Here is a 20,718-nt window from a genome sequence, read left to right as displayed (position 1 = left end):
ACATTTCCAACACATCTCAAATAATGTTTGTGGTTAATTGCATACCGTGATTAAATGATGGTGGTGGAAATTATATTTTTGAATTAAAATAGACTTTTGTCTGGCAAATTTCATAGATGGCATTTTATGTATCCTAAATTCACATAATAATATGTTTTACATGTTTTTGAACAGTGGGACCAAATTAAAGAAATTATACAACAAAAGCATTCTGTTCATAATTTGTAATAGAATTTAGAATAATTTAAATTAGATTTTTAATTTTTTTTTATAACAACGGTTTCATCTCAAATATTGATAGTAACTTTATTGGGGCAAACTTGTTGGTTGTGATGGAAATGGTGTTACAACTGAAGGACAGTTATATTTTGTGTAAAAATTGTCCTAGTTTAATTCAGTTTTTGTTTAGGTTATTATAGCATTTAATACGTCTGTGATGGATTATCATAGTTTAAAAATATATGAAGGAGGCAAGGTAAAATGTTTTAGACAGTTTTAATGTATTATCTAACAGAATTCTTTCATAAATATTTATTGGAAAAGGGAGTAAGTTATTGTTTTTTTTCTCTTGTGTGCATCTTGTTTGAGATGCACACTTAAGTCAATAAGATTTAACGATGTCCTTTAAAATTATTACTACAAGTGCAGTCCGTAATGGCTTACAAGTTGGTTAGTACTGCAAGTGATTTTAATCAATATAACCCCATATATTTACAATGCAAGACAAATAGCTCAGTTTAAAATGTTAGAAATGGCATTAAATCGCTAGTAACTCACTGAATTTTATTTGTCTAAAAATGTATTCTTTTTCCGTAATGAATGGAATTTATGATCATTTTTCCTTCAGCCTAATGATTGGTGATGTCAAGCTACCAAATTCCAAGCCTCACTAATCACAGTGATTTAATCTTTCATTTCCCATTGCTAAACGTGAGGACGTGACGCCCCTCCTGGCTTGCGTCTCCAGGGAAGCCCACTCTGGGATGTGAGCACAGATGCCCACTGGTTCAAGCATGCAAACACAATGAAGCAATGAAAATGCAAACACGTTTAGACAGTTTTAATGTATTATCTAACAGAATTCTTTCATAAATATTTATTGGAAAAGGGAGTAAGTTATTGTTTTTTTTCTCTTGTGTGCATCTTGTTTGAGATGCACACTTAAGTCAATAAGATTTAACGATGTCCTTTAAAATTATTACTACAAGTGCAGTCCGTAATGGCTTACAAGTTGGTTAGTACTGCAAGTGATTTTAATCAATATAACCCCATATATTTACAATGCAAGACAAATAGCTCAGTTTAAAATGTTAGAAATGGCATTAAATCGCTAGTAACTCACTGAATTTTATTTGTCTAAAAATGTATTCTTTTTCCGTAATGAATGGAATTTATGATCATTTTTCCTTCAGCCTAATGATTGGTGATGTCAAGCTACCAAATTCCAAGCCTCACTAATCACAGTGATTTAATCTTTCATTTCCCATTGCTAAACGTGAGGACGTGACGCCCCTCCTGGCTTGCGTCTCCAGGGAAGCCCACTCTGGGATGTGAGCACAGATGCCCACTGGTTCAAGCATGCAAACACAATGAAGCAATGAAAATGCAAACACGCACAAGTGAAAAGCAATTTTTGTTAAAGGCAAGCCACACTGACCTTCCATATTCTAGCTCTAACCCTCACAATCCCGTCAGCCGTTACCGCTGTCTGTTTACCATCTTTCCCTATCTCACCTTTCTGAAAGATTAAAATATTCTCTGCACTGCTGCCAGGTGTACGCCTTGCCAATTAAAATTCAATCCAATCGCGTGGTGCCTATAAAGGCCTCTGATTTGAGGAGAGTGAGTGTTTTCCCCACCATGTGATCTGGGGAGGTTAATGCAGTTAGAGTTATTTCACAGTCCATTAAGGAGCTTATGTTGACCTCGTGACCTCTGAGCCAACAACACCGAATCCATTATCATCACCATGGAATAGCTGCCAGTCCAGTTGACATGACAATGGGCCCAGGAAATCCCACGTTAGCACTTAGCAACGGTGAAAAGGCAGACACCTTTTTTCCCCTCTTCCTCTCTTCTGTCTTTCTCTGCTTTCGGGTTTAGTTATTAATATAGCCAAACTGTAATTTGTATCATTATCATTCAAAAGGCACAGAGAAGGACAATAAAATGGCCATGCAAAGTGATGAAAAGTGCTGACGTTTGGGGTTTTTGCAGTATTTGATTCCATTAGGTGGAAAGCAAATGCTGGTAACGGTTGTACGTGACTGAGTGTGTGAATGTGACAGGATGGGAGATTTGGCGGAGAAATCTAGAGGCAGATGAAGTTATCATGTTCAGGGGGGAAGTTGGTGACATGAACTTCCTGCTGTGATCTTGTTATGTTTGACGACAGCTTGGGGAGATGAAAAAGAATTGATTGAGGTCCACGCAGAATCGAGTGCACTTTTAGCAAAGTCTAATTGAGATACAAAAAGATTATCAAAGAAAAAGACAGATGTTGTCATTTCACATAAGATGTCAGTTCAAGCTTATGCAGGATAAAACAACAAAAGAAATGACAATTCTAAATAAATTAATTAAAAGCAGTCCAAATTTGTAGCTCTACTAATGCTAAAAACATTTATTGTAATTTGGTAATTATAGTAAATAACAGGTAATTAAGAGTTTTAGAGTCCTGATGAAAGATACATTTATTAACTCAAAACGTGAAATTAACAAAATATAATTTCAAATAACAATGTCTCTTCTTAATTGATTTACCTTTATATTTAAATTTATAATTATTTAATATTAATTTTAAATATAATGGTAACACTTTACAATAATGTCCCGTTAGTTAATAACATAAATAACAATGAGCAATACATTTGTTACAGTTTATTAATCTTTAACATATAACAGCTAAAAATACAACTGTTCATTGTTAGCTCACATTAGCTCAGGTCCATTAAATAATATTAACATATACAATTTTTGATATTAATAATGTATTAGTACATTTTGAAATTAACATTAAGTATTTTTCATTGTTAATTATAAGTGAAGACAATTATTTATTGTCTTATTGTGAATTGTTACCAATATTTTTTGAGTTATATTTAAATGTTTCAATATTTATTTATTAAGTTTGTTTGTTTGCTTTGGTTCTGCATAATATATAGCATTGATTTACTATAAGGTATGGAAAACATTTAATATTGAATCAAGCTCTGCTTTTAATGTTTTCCTGTATACAGAAAGAATGTGTATAATGTATTTTCAGTCAATCACTAATGTAAGTGTATGGCTAAAGATCTCTTTGTGACAATATTGCGTGTTGGTAAAGGAGGGTGATTATGACTAAGTTGACTAAGTAATTTAAGTTCATTAGAAAAACAGCTATTATGACATTGTGGACATGCATTTATTTCTCTCCTTAGAGCTGAGCCAGTCATCATGACCTTCACCTTGGCCTGCCATCCACACCTTTGTACAGCTATTGATTGACAGTTGGTTTAATGCCATAGATGTTGCTAACAAGACAGGGGAAGCGGTTCATATGTATTTCAGCACAATGGGGGAAGAAAGCCCGTATAGCCTCATGCGGCGTTCGGCAAACAGCGTCAGCACAAATAAGTCCAGTATTACAGCCTACCATATTTAACCTGAAAAGGGGGAAAAAAAGAAAAAGACATTAACAAACTTCGACTGACCCTGACCAGCCTTTCTAACTGCAAACCTGCCCCCTTCCCAATCCCCAGAGCCCTGGCTGCCCCTTCAAACCCCAGCAGAACTGCTACATCCTCTCTCCCCTTCACCTCCTCCTTGGTGGTCTGCACTTCTACCAAAACGGTGCGAGATGTTTTGGGTGGGGAGAGAACAGCACGACAGTGAAATTGATATCCCTCCCCGTCCTCCTCCCAGGCAATATGTTGCCTTTCTGGGACTTATCAATGTGATTGATGGGAGGGGCGAGCAGCAGGAGGGACCCCTGCTTTAATCAAACCCACCACCCTCAACAAATTGGACAGTTGTGGACTAACAAGTCAGATACTAAGAACGCTCTCCCCCTCCCTCAACTCCAGCTCCTATAAACCCCTTTCTCCTCATCCCCTCCCTAAAAGTTCTCCTTGGAAAAACTCCTTTGGCAGACAGGATGGTGGGGAGGGTGAGTACGAAAGATGAGAGGGAGAAAGCATGAGTAAGCTATAGAACCAGACAAAAGATGGCAGCAAGAGAACAGAGTATTACCATAAGACTCCACTACACAAGAGACGTTTGTCCTGAAAACTCAACAAAATATTAAAGGGATATTTCAACAAAAAATTAACATTGTGTCATCATTTACTTACCCTCATGTCCAAACCTGTTCCAAACATGTTCTAAACCTGTATGACTGTGTTACTCCTATGAACAACAAATAGAAAATTTTAGATTTCTTGCTACTCTATATTTATTTATTTTTAAATTTATATAATCTATACACACACACACACAGTGAAAGTGAATAAAAAAAGGAATGGGAATATTAAGCATATGCTATATTTGCAATCAATTCTAAAAGTAAATAATTAAATTATTATGTAGATAGACAGATATAAGTACATTTCAAATGCTTAAAGTTAATTGACATATATAACTTGATGATGTTGGTATTCCCAGCATGCACCGTGGCTTGAATAATTGAATAATTTATTTACAATGATACAATTTAGCAAACTGTAAATATTTAGATTCATTTGCTTTATTTAACATATAAAACACACATTAAAGCTTACTTCAAAAAATACTTTTATGGTAATTTTCTGTGTTTTCTAGAAGAAAAAAAAACATAGGTTTGGAGTGATATGAGAGTGAGTAGATGACAAAATGTTATTTTCTGGGTGAACTATGCCTTTAGCAAAGTCTTGCATATTTTTTTATTTTTTTTTTTAAACATGATGAACCTTCCCTCCCAAATGACTTACTGTAAACAAAATTTAATAAGCATGGTTCAAGAACAAATTCGAATCATATTTATTAATATTGTCCACTTTTAATACTTTCCTCTGAGAAAGTTACCCATCCATTTATCCTAAATAATGTAAAACGTAGCCGTACCAGTATGACACTGTATCAGTGTGATGAATTTGCAAAATGTACAAAATGTGATAAATCATTTGTCATTTTTTCAGTTTGAAACAGTAATGCTGTGTGGAGAGAAATGCAGAGCTCCAGTACTTTGATGAAATGATTACAGACACATCCATAATATTAATGATGTTACTACAGCTGACACAGGGCTCTGCTTTTAAATTTGATTGTAAAGCAGGTCCAGGGAGGGATTTTCTTATTTAACATTCATTTAGTTCATTCATATCATTCATTAATATTTCAGTAATATTGAAAATGCATGAGAAATATTCACTTAGCTCATGCCCTCGGGCATTTGATTTACTGCGGTACAACACAGTGGTTGCATTAGAATATTCATGTGTCTCTGTTCAGCTGTTGCATTATTGGCTTTTGATTGTGTTGCTCTTTGAAAGCTCCATTCAGCTCTTCTAAATGCCGCTGCCACGTACATCCAGCCAGACAAGGTAACAAAGACCCGGGTACTTTGCAATTCTCTCATTTGTCCTTCAAGTGGCTCTCCATATTGACTTTGTCACAATCTCTTTTTTCTCACTGTTATTTTCAAATTGTTGCTCAAACTGAGCACAATTGCAAAGCAGACAGTTTTTCAATCCTCGCTCCATTCCAATTGATTACCAATAGCCTGACGCAGAATTCAGTATCATTGTGTTCTCCTCTTTGCACCTGGCCTGACAGCTCTCCCTTTTGATTTAAATATCCCACTGTTTTCTCTATTACATTAACATAACAAACAGTGAAATCAATTAGATACAATCCTTACCCAACAGGCTTTGTTCTTGGGTTTGATATTATCTTCAGAATGTGGAAGATTTTTTTTTTCGTCTATTTTCCTAGAACTATTTAAAGATGTTTTGGAAGGACCTTGTGTCTTCTGTGCCTATGTAATGTTAATAATAATGTTTTTTTTAAATGTAATATTTTTCACAGTGTTAACGTCGTTAACACTGTGTTGTCATTTTCCTTTTTTAAATGTTTGTTTTAAAATTTAGCTCATCAACTAAAATATTATTTACTATATTTACTATATTATATATTATTTACAAATATATAAAATATAAATATTCTGTTATTTTTGACAAATTAAATGCCATTTTTAGATTTAGTAAAATTAATGAATATGATGTCACAAAATATTCACTAATTATAAAACATACTTTCATCAAACTATGATTTTCATGTAAATTATACTTTCATGTATAATTATGTCCAAAACAAGTGTTGAAAATAACACTGCATGATCGTTGTTGCTCCTCCGGTGCTCCTCGAATGTTCCGAGTATGCATCTGTTGTGTGAGTCTCCCGCAAAAAAGTGATGTGGATTTATATGCCCATAAGAATTTGGTTTAAGTAACAACTATTCTGCTGGCATAGCAAAGGTTACTTTAGCCGCTCAGGGATTGAGCCGGTTACTTTAGCCGCTCAGGGATTGAGCTGTCCCCTGTAGCGAAGCCCAAGCCGTAGGCCACTTCGCTGGTGGGTAGATGGCAACATTTTTGTTTTCTCCTTCCCTGTCCGTTTTCTCCTTGGTGGCCAATTCCTGCAGTAAATAAATTAGGGGGAGTGAGCGTCGTAGGAGAGCTCGGCGGCGGCCACCCCAGATGCCTGCAGATGAGACAGGCTGCAGGTGACACAGAGGGTCTTCAAACACCAACACGGGCCCCTCCGTACCTAACGCTATGCTGACAGTATCTGAGGGAGCGCGGGTGCAGCTAGATTGATGGATACCTCCGACTTGGCCGTTTCTGTGGAGAATGGCCGAGCTCCTTTGCCTAATGATGCCCCATCCATCCTGGGGGTGAGAGTTACAGAGGACCAGGGAGGATGGGTAACCTGCCTCTGATCACTCTTTATTTGGCAGTCAGCTCTCTGTTCACAGGGAACCCTCCACAGCGCACATTAATATTATATATAGATACCCTTGTCAAGGATTTACATTCAGTGATCCGAAATAAAGCAGACAGGGAAATAAGGGAGGGGGCGCTGATTGATTGTGTAGGACGTTGGAGACCAGGGGAAAGAAAAAGAGAGGGAAAACACAGGCTTAAATTTATCATGATGCCCCTAACATAATACAAGCATGTGCTCTTTGTTACTGTACAATACAGTTGGTCCATTTTTTATTTTTTTTTGCAGACAAACTGGGCTAATAAAGGGTAATTCCAGCATGATGTTAAGCAAAACAAGACTTATTCGTCAAAGTACTGAATGCAGTGCTTATGTCATAGTGACAGTTTTTTTTAAAGCTAGAATTTAAATAAACTTTTAAATTGTAAAACCTTAATTTTTGTATTTATATTTTTTTATTTAATGTTATGTGGTAAAAATCACTTACACATAGGTCTCAAGTGGCCTGTTGCTTTTATGTAATTGCAGAACAGTGGTATGATAAAAAAACATCTATGTTCAATAAATGATTATATTTAGTAATAAGCACAATAAAAAATTCTTCTGATGGGTAATATAGTCCATTAGCTTTGTGGTAGGTTGTTTACAGTTGCTAAGCATCATAGCAACTTGGTGCACAATATAGATTTCATTTTGTAGTGTGGTCGCAGGTGCTTCGCTGTTTTACAAAATTTTTACAATGCTTTCAAAAGCAGAATTTGTGACCGCAAATGAAAATAAATGCTCTATTAGGCATTGTTGTAAGTGTGAGACTATCACAGTGCCAGACTGAAGGCTGGGAAATGAATCAGACCAGCTATATTTTTTCACTGATGTGTAATCTTGAAGAAACAATGTCATAAAATCAATAAGCTAAGGATGTAGTGAAGAAATAAGTCTTTGGATTTCCCCCTGTGAAGCAATCACACATAGCTTTAGCCTTACCCACTCAAACATGTCCCTTTACTACATTTCTGACCAGATGATGCACAGTTCTGTGTTTTGGAAATCCTGCCAATAAGTGAATGGACGTGTGTGAGGAACACCAGGCACACGTCAGAGATCATTCTAAAGCTGAACCTCAGCTAATCACGCTGCCATGCTGCATTAAAAACGTCTCCAACTCGACTCTATGATTGAGTAAGGCGCTAATTATCTGTGCTGAAGCAATCTATAGATCATTTTAGTGACTTTGTTAGTTTCCAGGACTTTATTGGTCAGGCTGAGCAAAGAGTATTTCAAATGATGGAACAAAACATTGAGGACTGATAAATCATCAATACTGGGGGGCTGTATAATTTTCAAAAAACATTTCTGCTTCATTATATTCAATGAAATAACTTTGTAGCACAACAGTTTATTATAATGAACTGTATAGAAATGTTTAATGTTAGCAATTGTATGGCAAATAATCTGCTCAAACCTAAATCCTACTTTGTAAAGTAATTTAGTGACAAAAAAGTAAACTGAATAGTAATTAGTAGGGATGAGTGAAGCAATCTTATATACAGTGGGTACGGAAAGTATTCAGACCCCCTTATCAACGATTCTGTGTTTTTCTGTCAATATGGGGTGCTGTGTGTACATTAATGAGGAAAAAAAAGTAACTTAAATGATTTTAGCAAATGGCTGCAATATAACAAAGAGTGAAAAATTTAAGAGGGTCTGAATACTTTCCGTACCCACTGTATGTGCAAGCTATATGTGACTGACTGTTAATATAATGTATTTGTTTGACGTTTATAAATGTATTTAATTAAAAATTGTTAAAACATTGATCAGGTTAATTATTATGTAAAATAATGGCCTATATAATTTTAATAACGATGGCTATGAAATGTAATGTTTAATGTCTATAATCACTAATTTTATCCTCAGAAACATTAGAAATATTGACCTTGTGTATTGGCCTTGACAGTACTTGGTATATGATTGAAAATAAAATAAGTGGTCTCAACCATAGTAATTGGGCTACATCATTTTTTTTGTTTAGACAGTACTGTAGCATTTAGACATCTGTCATATGAATTGACTGTGGTTTTTTAACCTGACTGTGTTGTATTGAAATGCATAATTCACCTTGAGGGGGTGGCTTTTTAAGTAATCTAATATTAAACTGAAGGTGTGAACAAAGAGGTGGAAAATCAATATTATTTAATGTTGAGAGACTTCTAACTACCTCTTGCAATTTTCTGCCTTGTTTGTGAGGACAATGTCATTCCTTATTTATGAATTGATTTTCATTTTAGCTTCTTGAGATACAGCGTGCCTGGTTAATGCATGTCTCCATCTTTCAATTAAGCCGGAACTTTTTGCATCGCACCAACCAATCCAATGACATAAAGAAATGTGCTAAATGAATATAGCACTTAATTGTCCTCACTTCTAAGTGGTGCTTTATTCAGGTCGTTAAGCCATTTGTGCAGCTTCTCTTCCTGTTACTTATCCAGTACTTACTCTCCTGTTTGAACCCAGCGATGTGCTTGTCTTTCTGCACTGGCAGCCGAAAGCTCACCAGTGTGTGTTCTCCTCCTGCCAAGTTGTTTCTTCTCAGTGAAAACACTCCCGACATTCCAGCCGCTGGGAGAAAAAGTAGGTGAAGTGGCCTGGCAGGTGCGCTGCGCTTCAATCAACCAATTAGATAATCAAGGGCTTTCACATTGTGCAGGCTGACAATCAACTCTGCCAATTAAAGACCCGTCTGTGCTGCACACAGCCCTTCAGCGCAGCCCATTACTGAGCTCTTGCATTGGAGTGGGCCCGGCTGATCAAGAAAAATTATGCCCCTAATAACAGCGAAACGAAAGAAATTTGGACAAAACGACTCTCTGCATCACAGATTTTGTTTACTAGTGGGTAATTAATTCTCCACATATGTTGGGAACATCTGTTGCGATGACCTGCCATCGAATCAGCGAAACAACTGCTGTGCTGCTCCTCCTCAGGTCATTAGCACAACCATTCAAATTACTCTTCTTCCCTCTGCCTTTTCCAAAACTGCTTCCAACTTTATTTTTAAAGAGCCACCATCGTTCTTCTTTCACGCTCTCAGTCTTGTCTTGTGTTTGCTGAGTGTTGTTGTCAGATGGAGATGCAGGGGTAGCTGTGTATGCTGAAAGACTGCAGTGTTCATGATAAGGGGAGGATAGTCAGAGAGGCTCAGTGACTGTGTACTGTATAATGGGGATATCTTTTTAGCTGTTTAAGGAGGCATGTTCAAAATAGACTTGGCCCTGTGACACTTGTTCTTACAAATCAGCAAATCCATATGTTAAATGTCTATGGGCTGTTGTTTTATTATAATTATTAATTGGATGCCAGGTCAATTTTTTTTATTACTTTCATTTTTTAATTTGCTAAATTATTCATTGCTTGGTGCATTTATTTATTTATTTTACTTTAAACTTACCCTATTGTTCATTATTTGGTACAAAATATTATTAGTGATTTATTTATTATAATAACAATAATTATATAAATTACTGATCATATCATATTTTGCACCAAATAATGAACAGTTTAGCAAATAAATAATGTAAAAAAATTACCTGTTATCCAAATGCTGCTATTATTATTATCAGTAGTAATAATAATAATAATAATAATAATAATAATTTTAATAATTACTACTACTACTTTTTATTATGTACAGTTTTTTTTTATTTAACAAGTTTTGTGTATTTTGTCCAAGGTAAATGCAATAATGTGATGAACTACATTATATGATATGATGACATTAGTGGAAATGCAAAACAATAATATATATATATATATCTTTTTTGCATGTGCAAAATCTAGAATAATAGGTGATATTTTGCTTTGTAGGCTGTTTTAAACACATGGTTAAGAAAAGGGAACTTTTTTTTCCCCCCTCAAAATTGAGAGGTCCGGTCACCCTAGTTTTTAATGGTGTCCTGAAGAAAGAAAAAATGTAATTCTAAGCCTGTTTAGGGATTCTATGAGATGGAAAACAAATGCTGTTTTTAGCCAAAACCTTTCCTTGAATATAGGCACTTTCTTGACATCTTGACTTATGTTCAGGTCAATAAATCTATATATCAGGAAAAAATGGCAAGTCAGCATAATCATGATCAAATAAGTGGCTGTGGATGAACAGGGGTCTTTCAGCAAGAAGATGCAGAGATGGAGTTTGCGTAGAGAAGAATGTACTGACAAGTGCTCAATTAAAGAAAATGGCTTTGAGTGGCAGACTGAAAAGTGACAGGTCTTGGGCTGAGAAGAGCCTTTGAGAACAGAACAGAGGAACTAACAGTATTACACTGCTGACCTTTCCCATGATGGACCACACTCACATGGGAATAAGGAGTTTCTGCCCATAAAGTCTCATGAATTTTAGTAGCTTATAGTGTAAGACTGTCAAGAAGCAATAGCAATTCAGAGTCTGTGCTATGTGGCTTTTCTTTTTTTCAGTTTAAATCTTCTGAAATTAGTTTCAATTTAAATCTTAAGTTAAAATCTAAAATTTCAATCTGAATAAAGTGAGATTTAGTGATAGAAACATAATGCAAAGCAGTAAGAACATCTTTGCTGCTTTTCTGTAATCTTGTCTTGCTCTTTGGGTAGTGCTAGAATGTTCTGAGCAGCCATGAGATGTCAGCGTGACAGGCAGCATCCTGAAACCGCCAGCGCCTGTACATGGCCACTGGGCCGACACATATGGCCATCCCTGCACCGCGGGCCAGCCTCCCTGAGGAACTTTGGAAGAGTGTGAGATTGTGGAGGAAGGTCACGATAAGTTCGGATGCTGTTGTGCCGAGAGGGTGGAGGGTTGAGTCTGGGCTGGAAAAGAGCACTGAGGTAGCAGTGGTCAAGGTGAGATGTCACACATGATATCATCACCAGGTCCTGACAGCTGATGAACCGCTGACAGATTAATGAGCCATGAAAGAAACCTCAATTCTTCCCTTATGTGTGTTTGTTTGGGCATGTGTCCCATGTCCCTCAGTTGAAATAACTGAGCCCTGCATAGATTAGGAACTGCTGTGAGGAAATCCTGTCCCACAATTTGCCACATGAACGATGATGCAATTGTAGATTTTTTAAGGCAGTTTTGCAGGCAAAATGTGAGTGTGAATATGAATTGAATTGGCTAAGGGAACTGTATCTATAGTTCATTTGTTCTCTGTTTCCATAAAAGTCCCTCCATCTTCAAGTCTTTTTAGACTTTTTTTTTTTTTCGAAACTTTCAGACAAGACTTTAAGACTACATTACAGTAAATTTTTTTTCAATTTTACTTATTTGCATTAAATTTCAAATTGCAATTTTGCATTATGTTTTACACCTCAATTTAAAGGGGTCATATGATGTTGCTAAAAAGAACATTATTTTGTGTATTTGGTGTAATGAAATGTGTTTATTAGGAATGTTCCATCATCGCCGATGGCTGATAGACATCACGATGTTGAGCCGGCATCGTTAACCGCCCCCGCCCCCCCCCTCCTTACTCTGTTTATGTGGTAAGTGAAATTGAATGTACTGTAGGATGTAACAGGCAACCGTTACACCGTGTCTACACCGGACGCGACAGTTGTGTAGGATGTAACAGGCAACCATCGCACCGTGTCTACAAGGGACGCGACATCCAGTGTAGACAGCATCACTGATTATAATGAGTTCTATAGACTGATCTATATATAATAAATCTCTATTATTGATCAGTGGTTCTATAGTACAAACCCGATTCCAAAAAAGTTGGGACACTGTACAAATTGTGAATAAAAACAGAATGCAATGATGTGGAAGTTTCAAATTTCAATATTTTATTCAGAATACAACATAGATGACATATCAAATGTTTAAACTGAGAAAATGTATAATTTTAAGGGAAAAATAAGTTGATTTTAAATTTCATGGCATCAACACATCTCAAAAAAGTTGGGACAAGGCCATGTTTACCACTGTGTGGCATCCCCTCTTCTTTTTATAACAGTCTGCAAACGTCTGGGGACTGAGGAGACAAGTTGCTCAAGTTTAGGAATAGGAATGTTGTCCCATTCTTGTCTAATACAGGCTTCTAGTTGCTCAACTGTCTTAGGTCTTCTTTGTCGCATCTTCCTCTTTATGATGCGCCAAATGTTTTCTATGGGTGAAAGATCTGGACTGCAGGCTGGCCATTTCAGTACCCGGATCCTTCTTCTACGCAGCCATGATGTTGTAATTGATGCAGTATGTGGTCTGGCATTGTCATGTTGGAAAATGCAAGGTCTTCCCTGAAAGAGACGACGTCTGGATGGGAGCATATGTTGTTCTAGAACTTGGATATACCTTTCAGCATTGATGGTGCCTTTCCAGATGTGTAAGCTGCCCATGCCACACGCACTCATGCAACCCCATACCATCAGAGATGCAGGCTTCTGAACTGAGCGCTGATAACAACTTGGGTTGTCCTTGTCCTCTTTAGTCCGGATGACATGGCGTCCCAGTTTTCCAAAAAGAACTTCAAATTTTGATTCGTCTGACCACAACCACTGATTTCTAGTCGTGTCCTCTTTTGGAAGGCCAAACAAAGTAGTTTCGCTTTCACAACGAAACACTGCGTCTTCACGACATGGCGGCCGCGGTAACAACAATACTACAGCGAGAATAAAAGTTACGCCTTCTTTCTTTGCGTGAACATTTGGGCGGCATTATGCAAATCTTCCCACATCGTGATGTAGACATGAGGGGGCGTGTTAGAACGAGCCGTTTTAGGTAGGCGTGGTTGACTCTTAACTTTTATAAAGAATATCTCTTTGGATTTGAGACTTTAGTCTTTGCAACTTTACAGAACTTCTTTATGCACCAAGAGCTTGTAACACTCCAAAGAGAAAGGAAAAATTGAAATCGCATCATATGACCCCTTTAAATTCAGTTCAAATTCAGTAATGTAATTGGAATTTAAAAGGTATTCTCAATTCAATTCTGAATGTTGCACAACCCTGACCTTCACACTTCTTTACTTAGTCACAAAAAATAAAAAATTGAATGGTTGTGTTTATTATGAATGATTTATCATATTACCATTCATATCACCATCATTGTTATTTAAATTAATGTACGCGCAACATTTTTAATCAAAAACATTACCATCCCATCCCCTCGGTAAAAACATCTCTTCTCTGATGTTGTGTACACCGGCACAAGGGCTGGCCAATCAAATCCTTTCCTTCCATCAATCTGACACTGACATTGAGAAAAACTGGAAAATATGAACAATTTTTGAGTTATATACTACTTATAATGGTGCCTTTTTGGCATTGTCTGTACTTTTTGAAGCTGATAGCCCCTGGTCACAACAAACTACCAGTAGGTGTCAGTATAAAGTATAGATGAAGACAGATGAAGAAGAGCTAGCAAAAAATAAAAATGTACAGAGAGAATCTTTAAAGTTGCAATGAAACGAAAGTTTCTTGTGACATACAGTGTAACAGATTATCAAAACAATATGCATGATTAATTAGATGTTGATATGTGGCATTGCACTCAAAAATGCAGGCATATGAACATGAGCTTGTAACATCAATAGAGAGAAACCTGTCGTTTTAACTGGTTATGACATTTTGATTAAAAATTTTTTTTTAATGAAACATAATTGGATGAATTGTTCACAATAAGATATGCATATATAAATTTTCATTTCATGCTGACTTTAATGGTTGTATACACGATAGTGAGTATTGGAGTAGATAGCCAAGTAGAATGACACAAAACAAACTTCACAACAGGGGTTACAGTCATTAACCCTTCCACCCTGAGCCCTCTCAGACAGTGACAAACGCCCTCCTATTTGTCCTCACCGCTGCCCATAACAGCAAAACAACACTCTTCCAGAGATGGCCAAAGAAGTTGGGAGTTTACTAAGTGGCAACAGCAGGAATTCCAAATCCGTCCCTGCTAATTTTATGTGGAATCAATTAAATCATTTCGGGTGGCGGAGCAGAGGGGGAGCAATTCCCTCTACGTGATCTCATCTGTGCTTTAATGCAATTGTCCACTCTGAGCCATGCCGCACAGCACATAATAAAGTAATAAGGCTAATCTTGTTTCTCTGTCGCCTCTCCGGATCGACACGGCAGTTATTGTATTAGATCCATAATGAGATTCTGCACTCCATCAACACGATGGTGCGCTAACGGGGTGGCTGCCTCTTTCCTCAGATAGAAATTTTGTCCATTTACATGCTATCATTAGTTTTATACAAATGTGCCCTTGAGCGCGCTGCACCTCTGCACCACGCTCGTTTGCAAACACTTTACTTTGGCAGCAAATGATCATCACTGCCTCTTTCCTTACACACACACAGATACCTCTTTCTTTTGGGAGGGATAGGTAAGCAGGACGAAAAAGACAAGGGCAAACACGCTGTAGTGTGCTGTTCTACAGAGACGGCGTAATGTAATGTAAGCCCACACACAGGCACAGAGGCAGAGATATGCACTCCAGTGGGACACACTCTTCGGACAGGATATGAAAAGCACAACTTCAGGATGGAGCACATCTCAATCTTCTGATGCTTACATAACTAGAATATATGTAGCCGGCCTAGATATAGAGGAAGATTGTGAGGAGGACCTTGCTATGCTATTCAGGGCTCAACAATAAGGATTTATTTTTTAAGTATAGCATGGTCGATGTGTACTTGTCCTGCTATTGGCCCTAATTTTTTGCCACTTTGCCGCAAATTTTTTTGTTCACTAGCACTAGCTATGTCTATTATCAATAAACGCAAGGCATAGTGACAATAACCCTGCTGTCCATATCAAAAAGTGATTATGATTATATAATTATGCTCACTATAGGTGATTGTTTTCTCCGTAAATTGTGGGAAGCTTTTCTAACGTCTCCCACAAGCATCAAACAATCTCAGCCTAAAGTGAAGAGTTTTCTAATACATTTATCTAAGTCTTCTCAGTGGGAGAAGAGATTTAAAAAGACCCTCAAACATCATATAAGAGATAAGATTTCAAGGTATTAATGTTGAATATCTAATTATCACTTTATTTGAACAAAACAAGATTGCACTTAATAAGCAAATTACCATGATAATAAACTGTCTGGATGGGAGCCAATCTGAATATATTAGGTGGTAACATCTTTAGCCCCTGGAAAAGGAAACTAAAGCAGGACATTTTCAAAGATATAATTATTGCGCTCTTTGAGCCACTGCCAGATAAGAATCAATGGAAGCAAATGAGCGTGATCATATGACAAATGTTAAATGCATCATGCTCTGCTCATTGTGGGATGAAGGCACACTCATGTGGTGGAGCTGATAACTTTGAAGGCGTTTATAAAGGAGAGTGAAGCTTTTGACTCGCAACTTGACTTGCGCTGTGGCGTGAAAATGAAGCTGTGCAAATGAGATGCTGTCTCTTTAAGACAAGGCTTCTAGTTTGGAGAGGCGATAGATCATATCTAAAATAGAGTGTTTGCTCTTGGTGCAGATGCCACCATTACTAACTACTTGCCAGGGATCCTTGAAAGCTAAATCGTTTTGCGATGCATCATTGAGCATTTACTTGCCTCACCAGCAGATGGGCTCATGTGGTCCATCTGTTGGTAGAGATGTCTTCAACAAGCCCCCTTCACCTTCAACCAAAGAGATGAGAAGCCATTTGAATATTCATCCCATCAGAAGAGCCGCCTGGTGGGACTGGGGTCAACGGTGTGGCCTTTTCTCTGGCCACTTCAGGTCACTAAACTTTGGACGCTGAGTGAGGGGTCTCGCACCTGGTCTGCACATATATGCTGTTTGTGTTTATGGCGGAACAGATGAACATGTGGACGTGGGTGTATTAGAAAGAGAAAGGAGCAGAAACTATCCTCTCCCCTGGTAATTAAGGAGGCTGCATCTGTTAAAACATCACAGCTTAATGTGCTCATTAATTGTGTGCTATTTTGATTAGTTCATTATAAGTATCTAGTCCAGGGGGGGCATATGTCATGCACAAAGACTTTGCTTAACTTGTGGCCTCAGCTATATTAAGTCTTCATTTGTTTGGCTATTAGCCATGATTATGGAAGTTATATAATTTTGTTTTCTTTTTAATTATGACACTAGCATGTACATAGATCGCCTCAGTTCTGACTTGATGTGCTACATGGCAAAAGCCAAAGTAAAATCTTTGAAAGATATTGAGTTTTGTTTGAGAGCCTTTGCTAGCAATCTGTATTCATGAGTACCTGTGTCTATTGATGCGTTCAAGTCATGGTGTAAAGATTGTAAGTTGAACGCACATGAACGGCATCACAGTGTTGTTATTACGAATGTAAAACTTGATTTTCTTTGAGTTTTCTGAGTTGGGGGTATGTCAGTGAGAAACACAATGGATGCAGCGTCTGTATTGATGGTAGATTTTTATTCATTTTTTTTACCATTTACAATTAAAACTAAACTACGACATGGTATTGTACAATTACTATACAATTACCAAGTTGTGACACAAATTAAAAACTTAAGTTAGCATCAACATAATAATAATAATAATAATAATAATTATTATTATTATTACTACCCAATATGGTTTTCACCCACTTTATGCAATATTTTAAATACTATTTGTAAAAATCAATTTAATTGCTACTTTTTTAAAGATGGTAAAAATTACTTTTCTTTTGAACTTTCTAATCATGAAATAGTAAACAAAAATTTATTTTTTATTATTGTTATTATTATTATTATTATTATTATTTTTTACAAAATATAAAGCAGCAAAAAATAGGAAATGTTTAGTAAATGAAGTAAATAAGCATATTAGAATGATTTCTGAAGGATCTTGACACTAAAGACTGGAGTAATGGCTGCTGAAAATTCAGCTTTGCCATCATAGGAATAAATTACATTAATATATTAAAATAGAGAGTAGTAGTGTAATATTTCACAGTACAGATTTGACTGTATTTTTGATTTTTGGTGAGCAAAAATCTTAGCAAACTTTTGAATAGTAGTGCAATTGCATTTATATACAGTTTTTACGTCTTGTAATGTCAGGAAATGCTGATTCAAGTTCCTTCTAAAAGGATATTTACCTGGGCAATGAATACTGATGGTAAAATGATGTGCGTGTGATGGATAGATAGTTCATAGCCCAGTGTGGTCAGGAATATGAGTGGGTCAGCAGGCACAATGCTGCGGTCCTCAGAGGATGACTGACTTTTTATGATCAGCCCTCTCAGAACATCACTATTTGAAGTCTCATCATTTATATGATTATGGAGCAGTGACAATAGACTGAACCCTTGACCCTCGTTTTAGACAGCGTTGCATTATTCGCACCATAAGGCCTTTCAAAACTACTTCACTCTTCAGCGGTACAAAATTGATTTCTCCTCATTCTATTCATGCATTTCCATGTTGCATTACACTCTCGGTTCCATACACGTGCGCTGTTTTACATAAGCCATTACTGTATGGTGTCACTTGTGTTTATTTCCAACACATGTCTGTGTTACATTGATATTTTGACACATACTTAGCGAGGGGAGAGGGGGCTCAGATTGGGACACATCCTTTTCAGCTCCACCTGAACTGCTCTGTGCCCCACTGCCAATCTAATGAAGCTGTTATGGTGTGAAGACTGACAGGTTAATTATCTTTTATGAAAGTGGGACAAATTGAACTGTGTCTTTCCATCAGTTTTTGATAGATCAGAAGGCTGCTGGAGGTCCTGCGGCAACACTCGAGTGAATCTCAAAACTAATCCACTCCATTCCCCCTCCCCTGCTCCGAAAGACACGTAAGAAATACATTCACACATGCTCTGTTCCAACACCTAGTGAGCTCCCTACCTAGAAAGCATTTTAAAAGATTAGTTCAACCATTTATTCACCTTCATGTTGTTACAAACCTTTAGAACTTTCTTTCCACCATGAAAAACAAAACTTAAAAAAACAAAAAACAAAAAAACATTTCAAATGGTGATTTGAAACTTAATGGATGGATGAAAAAGCACCTTAAAAGTATCATGAAAGTGCTTTTTGAATGAATGTATTAGGCACCATATATTTAAGGTCTTATGAAGCCATATAATAGTTTTGTGCGAGAAACTTTTAAACTGTTAAACTTTGCGAACAAATCATTGAGTCAGTGAGTTTTAGTTAGTTGAACTTGTAACCCAAACCATTCTGATTCATCGACAAGATGTGATTCAAAGAATGATTCATTAATGAGTCAGACATTGGTACTTTTCTCATGAAATTTCAAGAACATGCTAAAGAGAACTTGGGTAGATGTCAAGATATTCAGTCAATTCAAATTTCAGTCTATATCTTACAGATTTGACCCTTCGCAAAGACCTGCCCCCCTTAGTTACTGTTGCTACGTCTGACAAACCATGGCACTCTCACAACACATCATGTTCTCATGCAGTGAAAAATACATTGAGGAGCAAAGAGGACACTGTCAATGTGCCGGCAGACAAGACAGAGCAGGTTACTTTTGGTATCAAACAAAGTCTCAGATTTCAAATTGTCATTTTTTAAAAAGAAATTCAAACAATAAATAGCATTTTGTGGCTCTTTAATGTGTCGTGACAGATTATTGTAGTACCTCAGTTCAAGTGGCACGTTGAACCATTCATCTCTTCCTCTTTACTAGTTATAGCACAAAATAAACATGAATGAACATCAGAAGGTATCTTGTTTCAACCGCGGAGAGACGTCAATACACACCCACAACTCCCAGCAAAGGGTCAATTCTGTTATATGACTTCTGAAGATTTAGAATACGTCACTTTTTCCGGTGCCTTTTTTGTAATTGTAAAGCTCAAAAGCATTCAATTGAACGAGAGACCAGGACATTCTTCAAAAATTCAAGTGAAAGATTAATTTGCATTCAACTGAAGAAATAAAGTCACACTGATATGGAACAACATTAGGGTTAGTAAATAAGTTCTTAAAGAACTATTGTTAAAGCATCATAGGGATGTTCCCAATGTGAAGATAATGCAATCCCACAATGCACTGAAACAAGTTTTAATTCATTTTTTATTTTTTTTTTACAAATAACTTGATTTAATGCATAAATATCATAATATTTTGTAGAGTTGCGCTACATGGCATTTTACATTCTGCACTAACCTCTCATTGTCATAAGTTGAGTCTGCAGGGGTCCCCTCTGTGATGTCATTTCCTGTTGTAATAAATATGTCCTATATATGAAAAAAGAGTAAAAACAGAAATGTTGATTATAATGTTGATACTATATGTAAATAATGATAAGAAGTATACTTAATATAATTTAATGTAATATTGTAATTTATTAATTAAGAATACTAATGTTGGTATTCCACATCGTATTTGTAAACTTTATTCAAATCCGCAATAGTGAGGCAGCTCACTATGTTTTGAAACAGAACCACAATGGTCATGTTATCAAGTCAGATTCACTTCTTCTTAACATCCTCACTTCCCGCATTAGATATCATGATATCTTTTGCTCCCTCTGCTCTTTGCCAACTCATCCAACATATCTGACCCTTACATCTCACTTGGATACCCTCTCCTTTCCTCATTTCTCTCTCCCAGCTCCTTCTCTCACACAGGCTGTGCCTTGACGCCCATATGATTCCTGACAGGCCCAGCCCAGTAAATGATGGCTATATCTAAATGTTGATGAGAAGGAGATGCGGACAGCGGTTGTGTTTGTAAATGGAGTGTTGTTTGGACGGGGAGGCTGGGGAGTTTGGAGCTGGTTGGCAGATGTCAAACAGCGGAGG

At 36.8% G+C, this 20,718-nt stretch overlaps 1 long non-coding RNA gene across 2 annotated transcripts in view; it reads left to right on the top strand.

Moving 5' to 3' along the window:
- LOC107674093 (uncharacterized) overlaps positions 1–20,718 on the top strand; it is an 82,161-nt gene that overhangs the window by 32,299 nt on the left and 29,144 nt on the right. The window contains exon 3 of one of the 2 annotated variants that reach the window (XR_001632477.1): positions 3,423–4,284. The exons of the other annotated variant lie outside the window; for it this stretch is intronic. This is a non-coding gene — a long non-coding RNA (uncharacterized LOC107674093). Of the gene's footprint in view, positions 1–3,422; positions 4,285–20,718 lie in introns of those variants that run through there. 2 annotated transcript variants of the gene reach the window in all.

This window comes from Sinocyclocheilus anshuiensis, unplaced genomic scaffold, assembly GCF_001515605.1.
Source record: "Sinocyclocheilus anshuiensis isolate Anshui unplaced genomic scaffold, SAMN03320099.WGS_v1.1 scaffold544, whole genome shotgun sequence".
Lineage (NCBI taxonomy): Eukaryota > Metazoa > Chordata > Actinopteri > Cypriniformes > Cyprinidae > Sinocyclocheilus > Sinocyclocheilus anshuiensis.
Note: the sequence above shows the minus strand (reverse complement) of the source record. Positions and strands in the feature narration are given on the sequence as shown.